Below are 8,518 nucleotides of genomic sequence, written 5' to 3'. Positions count from 1 at the left end.
AATGTGTGTGTGCATGCCTGCTCCTATGTGTGTGTGTGTGTGTGTGTGTGTGTGTGTGTGTGTGATGGAAACGTGGTGGTTGTAGGCTAAGATCTGCACACATCCAAATGAGTCTTTGCATGCGTAGTGCAGCGCTCTCCTTGGTGAGGTCAGATAAAGAAGGGGGCAGGATATTTGGCGCAGATTTTCGGTCTCTCTTGGCACACCACACACCTGTCGCAGCTCACTGAGCAGACTGTGAAAAAGCTTATGTAAATGACAAACCGCTCAGATGTGAAATCAGCTCTGTATTAAATTGTTTTGTTCCACTTGTCAGAGCTGATTAGTCCAAAAGCTCTCCAAAGGCTGCACAGGTATTGTGTTGATTGTCCTCGTGTAAGCACGCGGGCAAAAAGGAGTCTATAGATCACCTCAGGAAGGAGCATCTGTGTAGGTAGCAGGGTGCAATTGCTCTCTGGAGTGTGATCATGGGTTTATCATCCCATGACAGATTAGTCTAGTGGATTTTGAAGATGCTGGACGTCCACTCGTGTTTGCACACTGATTGAAATCTGCCCCCATATGCATCCAAATCCACTCCACCTGTCGATTAAAATGAGGCCAAATCACAGGTCCGATTAAGTTAATGCCGGTCCACTGAAGGTCAGGACCGTGTTGCAGAAAAACATCAGCTCTAAATAATCACAGTAACTATGTTTATTATGTTTATTTATTTAGCAGACGCTTTTATCCAAAGCGACTTACAGTTTATAACCTATAGGGCATGTTGTGATCTGTGGGCGAAACCGGAGTACCCGGAGGAAACCCACCCATGCATGGGGAGAACACGCAACTCCACGCAGAAAGGCCGCAGCCGAGTTTCAAACCTGCAACCTTTGTGCTGCGAGGCAACAGTGCTAACCACTGCGCCACCATGCAGCCTAACTAAATATTAATGTGGTAAGCATTACATCTAAAAGATTTGTTCCTGAAACCTCTTCTTCGTTTTAGATTTAAAAACATGGGCAGTAAAATTTGATGTAATGTGATTACTCTCCATGCTGAATGAAGATATCTCTGAGAACGCTGAGATTTGTTTTTCATCTTAGCTGCTGCTGCAGAGGCTCACAGCCACACGCTACATGAGGCAAGTGAAGGAAATCTGCTCGTAACCAGAAAACAACTCACTTTAAATCTCACTCATCAGGAGCCAAACTCGACATGTGTGAGACGTCTTTGGAAAAGGGCTCATGTAGGCTATCTTTTCAAAATAAAAGAAGGAAATTTAGCAAAAAAAATAAAGAATGTTTCTTCCACTGAATGACTTTGGGAGGACGTGAGACACTCGTGTTGGTAAATCTGTGGAGGTTGAGGTGTTTTAGTGGACCTATTGACGGCTGTCAGAAGAAATTTTGAACCGAAGAACCATTTTATTGCTGAAAATGTGATTTCAACAGACCTGATGCAGGACAGGTAACTTCATTACTCCTATTCCTTCTCATCATCCCCCACATTATGAAGGAGTTTGTCGTCTGTACACTTTGGCTTCAATAAAAAAATATCCACTTAGTTCTTCATCTGATTGTCCAAGTAAAGTTAATGTGTTACCCTGGATTGTGAACAAAGTAATAAAGATAATGAACGTTGGTGCCCCTCCAGTGTCCTCTGCTCCGATCTAGACAGGTCTGATTAAAAACTGCTCGACTTGGTTTTATATTAACAGCCCTGGCAGTTGAACAACCAGAGGATGTTAAAAATGAACAGAAGGTTTGGTTTCTTGCTTTTTATCATCTCCACATTGTAAAGGATGGGTAGTTTACATCTTACTTATGAACCATAAAATGTGAGATTCCATAGAAATATGAAATATCAATCTGATAAATCTTTGACTATTTTAACCAGAAGATCAGAACTTTTTATTGCAGGGATTAAGCGACACTTTGTATTAACTCCAAGGAAAGAGAGAGAGTCAGGTTTAAAATAGTTAAGAAATTTATTTCTACACAATTTAAACAAGACTAACTTTAACACTCTGTACTGATGGACTAAGGTGGAGTGAGACAAGAGATGAATGATGGTGTGTGTGTGGAATGTTATTATCAGAACCATCGGAATCGGAGAAGCATTTAGTTCAGAGTGGGAGTGAATGTTTCGCTCTAACCTTTAGTAGGAGATTTATAACCTACATGAAACGCCATCTGCCGGTCTACGTACACCAGGGGAAGCCTCCGTTCGATCCAGAATGTTGAGGTCCTCTTGGACCCTCCTTGGTACCAAAGCCAGTAGAAAAGCAGTGGTGCCGACCAAACTAGTATTGGAATGATTCCAGGTCACGACAGGTTATCACTGGAACTCCGAGACCCTGAAGGGGTCGTGAGGTTCAGCTTTTATTCTGAAGGAACCGTTGTGGTCAGGTGTAACTTGCAACAGATTTTATCCAGCTTGTCGAGGTTCTTTTTGGCTGAAGAGGAAGTCCGGATGGCCTGTCCGGGACTTCTCTAGAACGCTTGAACTAAAGAAAAGGTGGCGTGGAATAGTTTTTATAATTGTCATGATTTGGTTTACTGGCGAATCAGAATTTGACATGGAAAAGAGGGTTTATACAAACACCACAGAGAACCACGCCCAGCGCCAGAAACGAAGGTTCTGATTGGATCAGACAAAAGGAAATGTGTCGTGTGACTTTAGCATTACGTGTCATCAGTGTCTAGTGCAAATGACCAAGATTATAATAACTTGTAAAAACTACTGATCACAGGATTATAATATCAAGTAATAACATTGTCATTTCACAGATTGATTGAACATTGGGCTCACATTATTATTGGTAATAACAAAGTTGTTTATTATGTATTTATCAAAAGAGAGTTCTTCGTCTTGAGCTGTAACAGAGGTGAAGCAGTTCAGATGAGCAGAGTGCATGAAAGACCTTGGTCACTATCTCATGTAGATTAGCCTGTCAGAGACTTTATGTCTCTGCTCGAGCAGATGCAGCAGATCATGACCTTTAGGTCACAAACAGGACATTCATGGCGGGCTGATGGACGGTCTGAGTGTGTTGCTGCCATTCTAAAACTCCTGTAATTAAAACTTCAAAGAATTTGCAGAAGAAACTTGAAAACTTGGAATACGGTGCAAAATTTCCTTTATGTCAGTAAATTAGACTGAGAGACCATCTAAACCCTTTGCAGGTGCTCTGGATTCATTAGCTGATCAGAGTGTGAAACCTAAAGTCTAGAATTTTTAACCTTTTCACAATATTCTGATTGTCTGAGATTTTCAATATGAGGTTTTCATAAGCTGTGAGCCATAATCATCACAGTTATAACAAAGAAAGGCTGAAATATCTGGCTTTGTGTGTAATGAGTACAGTAATCCCTCGTTTATCGCGGTAGATGCGTTCCAGACCTGGCCGCGATAGGTGAAAATCCACGAAGTAGGGACTCCCAGCATGCCCCTCGCGGGGATTCCCTCCACGTCGCACCTACGTCACAAACCGCGGCTATAAACGGAAGTTCCCTTTCCAGCTCACCACTCAGTCATCGTTTCTTCAGATTCATGATCAGAGTTTCCAACCTACCGATCAATCCAACGAACTATCAGCTCATAGTAAGTTATCTTACTTACTTCTGGAAAGCCCGGCATTTCCGTGTCACTTCGTTGACGCTCGAACGCTCGGGGGTTTCCTAGATCAGCCGGCGTTTCACCGACGCTATCACTTCCGCGTCTGTGAAACCACGCTCCCTATTGAATTATTGTATGATTACATTCTCTTTTTGTGGGTAAAACTCAAGAAAAAATTTTTTTTACTTGTTTTTTTTAGTTTTATTACAAAAAGTGCATTTTATGATGAAATTGATGAGAAAAACAAGAATTTCTTGATATTTCGCATAGAAAAATACCACGAATCTGCGAATTCCGCCTGAAAAATGCTCCAAAGAAAAAATCCGCGAAGCAGCGAATCCGCGATGAACGAACCGCGAAGTAGCGAGGGATTACTGTATATGAATTTTACCTTTTAAGTCCAAATACTGACATAAACCAAGTTGTTCCCGAGCGAGGCCGTGTCTGCAGCTCACAGCTCCTCACGAGGATGGGTCAAGTGCAGAGGACAGTAGTGTGTGTGACAACTATGGGACTTAATCTTTAATCTTGATAAATGAACTTTTGCACCATATTCTAATTTTTAAAATTTCACCTGTATGGGATTGTCACATCCGGGATCTTCCCAGCCAGTCAATTTTCACTTAAAATGAGAAAAACACACAAAAAATAAAAGCCTTTTTCTGTTTTCTCTTTATCCTAAAAACAAGTTCCCTCAATGCATTTTATGAGTCCAAAAATGTAATCCAGAAATCAAAAATCCAATGTGAAAGTCTTATTTCTGTTGTTTTTCACTGTGATGGTGTCTGAGACACTGTGGGTGGCTCACTGTGTCTCATAGCCAATACAGCGCTAAGGTTTACAATCAGACAGACACCAAAGGAGACATGATGAGTGAGTGATTTGTTGCCCCACCTGTGATAAAAATAAACATACCTGTTACAGGGGTAGTTCACGATCAGTCTACTTAGTGAAAAACATAATAGGCATAAAATAAGCTCAATATTGTTTTGTTCTGTCTGTTCATCATTAAAACACATACCTCCTGGTGACCCAAGCCACAGGCCCTGCTCGAGATGAGCAGCACCTCGCCTGGAAAAGAGACGAGAGCAGACGGACGCAGCAGGGGGAGTGGCTAAAAGCTGGCGTTTAAGTGGGACAGATTTTCCTACATGTAGCTTGCAGGTGACGATGGCTGGAGATATCGCGTCAGTGTTCATCATAGTGTAAAATTCTGGTGCCTGTCAGCAACTGAAACATGTCCTCACGTGCTTGTGGATATCATGTTTTGTAGACATGTGCATATGAAGATATGACTGTAATAATAAGTAAAGGTCATCAGCTGAAGATTTTTAGTGAGCTTCTAGGAAACGAGACAAAAAGAAAACAAATCACATTTGTCTTTATGACCAGCTAACTTTTCGGATTCAACTACAGGATGTTTGGATCAAAATTGGAACCAATCGGATCTTAGATCAGGTGAGAAGCAGACGTTTCCTGTAGGTCTTGCAGCCGGTGGAGAGCAACTGCAGCAATTTGCTCATAAATCTGCAGCTGCCATGATCTCACGAAGTTATTGTTGCCTACGTAGGCACGACGTCAGAGCAAGTCCGCGTCAAGTCGGACACAAATCTAACCGACATGCACTGCGCGCCAATCACTGCTGATCTAATCTGCGCAGAACTGGCTCATCTCGAACACGGTCACAGTAATTGTCGTTTGATCGAGTCAAGTGGCTTTTAGCCAATCAAATTATATTTCTCTGATCATGTGACATCAGTGAGGCATCTCAATCTCAATTTATCGTCACTCAAATGAGTGACGATCGAATTGGCTTGGGTCACCAGGAGGTCACCTCCTTTGTTGTTGAGTTTTTGCAGCTGAAAATCTGCATTTACATTATATCAGATTACATTTTTGCTGGTGTAATTTTTAAGTAAAAACAAAAATCAAATACATAATTTCCCAGAATAAAAATGTATCGCCATAAATTGTGTGTTTCAAAGGCACACTTAGCAGTCTTGCTTGCTTTTAGCACCCCCTAGTGTCCATTATTAATTATTTGTGGTCAAAATAAAATGTATCTACTCACCGTGGTGCGTCACTCTTTTTAACATCTTTTACACTTTAGATAATGAGGACAAACAGCCATTTTTACCGCAGTTTTGCTCAAAACATCCGTTCAGTCCCTGTGATCCACCTGCTGTTTACCTCCTCTCCCTCCTCTCATGGGTTGGAACCATCAACATACATATATGGACAATGGGTTTCCATAGGCTCCAATAACACGTTTTTGTGCTAAAATGGGAAGTGGCCACCACTGCCATTTTGACCGTGTCAAAGGTCCCGTCAAGCCCAGACAATTCCATAAAAGGGAAGAGAGGAGGAGCTGAGGGTGGGGCTGTAAAGCTGGGATCAACTGACAACACCCGACTGAACTAGCTACAAGCTAACCTGAAGCTAACCCAAAGCTAATGCGGAGGTGGGAGCTAAGCTAACGGAGGTAGCAACCTAGCTACAACCGGAGTTAACTGTGCACAACACCAGAGCTTCTGAGTCAGAGATACGCCGGGCTGACCGCTGGGTAAAACCGGGTGGAACACGTGTCGGGTGCTCATTAATTATTGTTGGTCCTGAAAGACCAAGACAGGTTCGGAGCGATTGGAGAAAAAGATGTCTGCTTCTGAGTTGATGTTGGAGTCAAAAAACCAGTCAAAATAAGATTCACCGCTGCAGAGGGAGAACACGCAGCTCTCATGCAAGGACTCCCGTCTTGCTTCAGCAGCTGCCATAAGTGTTCTGATCTCTCAGTTTGAGACGGCTAGATTTATTCACTCAAGCAGGGAGTGGTCACATGTGTGTACAAGGTTAAGTTTGAACAATCCTCTAAACAGCAGACTTGCAGCCTTGAGATATGGTTAAACAGGATGCGGCTACTATCTCAACAGAAAACAGCAACCTATTCACGCTGTGTGCAGAAAAACACCCGAGAGGAGGGGTGAGCAGCAGTTAACAGGAACATCTGGAGTGTCTAATGAACTGCAGAGTCAGATTCTCATCACACACACTACCAATGATTATATGTTCTCTTGTGTTCATTTAGCAGTAACTATTATTAACATTATACAGAATTTTAGGCTTTTAATACACTTAAACAGAAGAGTGAGAAAAAAATTCACCCCCCTCAGAGTTGTCATGAGTGTAAACTAGATCATTTAAACCAAAAACATGTTCCGGTACCAGGCTGTAAACATGTTTATTTCTGCTGTGAAACTGGTATTTTTAACATGGGAGTCAATGAGGATTTACTCGCTTCTCACACCAGCCCCCAGTGGATGAGGGTGGAACTGCAATTTTTGGTACTTCCAGGTTGGGCCCAATTTTTGAGCCGCATTGTGGGGGCTTGTTTGGCACCCGCACCTTTACGGTGTTACGTCATCAGAATTCTGCTCGGTTCGGTAACCAGACTCGGTTCCGTGTTTGAAATGTGTTTCTCTACCGCTCTGCACGCAGCGGCAAAATAATGTTTAGTGCTCATAACAAGCAGATTCTCAGTGCTTTGCTCATAAAACAGAAGACCTGCAGGCCTCTGTAAGTTAGAACATCCTGATACTGTTCAGGTGTAAACATTGTGCTCCATCTAGGGCTGCTCGATTATGGCAAAAATAATAATCACGATTATGGTGACTGAAATTGAGATCATGATTATTTAGGACGATTTTTCTATTTATGTTGATTTTATTTGTTTTTATTCAGTCATAAAATTGCTCAGGGCACAATCAGGACAAAAAATAAATAAGAAACAAGATGATCACTAAAATAACTCCTGATTCCCGGTATAAAAAGACCAATTTACTTACAGCTCATAGTTTATGACCCAAGGGCTATAGACCTTGGTTTAACTCATTTAAGTCTAACTAGTACAGACTCAAATACCAATATCTTGCAAATACTGACAGCAAGAATTATACAGTGGCATTTATAACAAATAAATGCAAATAAATTGATGTTCACAAAATATTGCATAACATTTATTGAAGTCGTGTCAAGGTGTTGTAGGAGAGTGCACTAGCACCGTGTCCTCAGAGAGATTCGTTATTATTTATCAGCGTGAGGAACTTATTTCTATCTATTTCTACCTTATTTATAAACTATTTATTTACAGGTCCATCAGTTAATGTAATAATTGTCCCAACCACAGCTGCACCCCCCACCCCCCAATCCGGTGTCACAGCAATCAGGGGCTAGCTGCACGTGTGTTTAGCCGTTTTTAGCGGCTCAGGAGCCCGCAGGTACGGTGTGTGTCACTCACTCTGGTTAATCCAACAGGGAGCTGGCTGCGAGAGCCGTTTCTTTAGCGACCGACACATCACTACATCATTCCCTTTCCTAATGTCCTGAAGAACGGTCCGGAGAGCAGGCGGAGTGTTTAGCTAACCTGCAGGAAACGTCGACGACAGTTATCCAGAAAGTAGCTAAGGGTTACCAGAGATGTTTCTGAAGTGTTCACTAGGTACTTTTAAGATTTAAAAAGTCAAGAAGGGGGTCTGAGAAGCTGTTAGAAGTAGCGTCAAAGTCGTCAAGTTGGCAACACTGGAGGAGCGCTTCATTTGCAACTCAGGGCAGTGCAAGTGGGAGGAGGAAATAATCGGCTTGTTTGTTTTTTTATAATCGTTCAAAACTCAGATCGTAATCGTGATTAAAATTCGATTAATTGAGCAGCCCTAGCTCCAACCCTGTGTTTGAACTCAGAAGTTGCTTCTTGATGCCACAGATATGTGATGATTTAGCTTGTTTCTTTATTTTACTCCAGAATAAGAGATTAAATTATTACTAAAGCAGTTCAATGTAGTTCAATTAGTCATTCAAAAGATTCTAGCATGCTACAGTGTGTGTGTGTGTGTGTGTGTGTGTGTGTGTGTGTGTGTGTGTTACA

This window comes from Nothobranchius furzeri, chromosome 1, assembly GCF_043380555.1.
Source record: "Nothobranchius furzeri strain GRZ-AD chromosome 1, NfurGRZ-RIMD1, whole genome shotgun sequence".
NCBI lineage: Eukaryota > Metazoa > Chordata > Actinopteri > Cyprinodontiformes > Nothobranchiidae > Nothobranchius > Nothobranchius furzeri.
Note: the sequence above shows the minus strand (reverse complement) of the source record.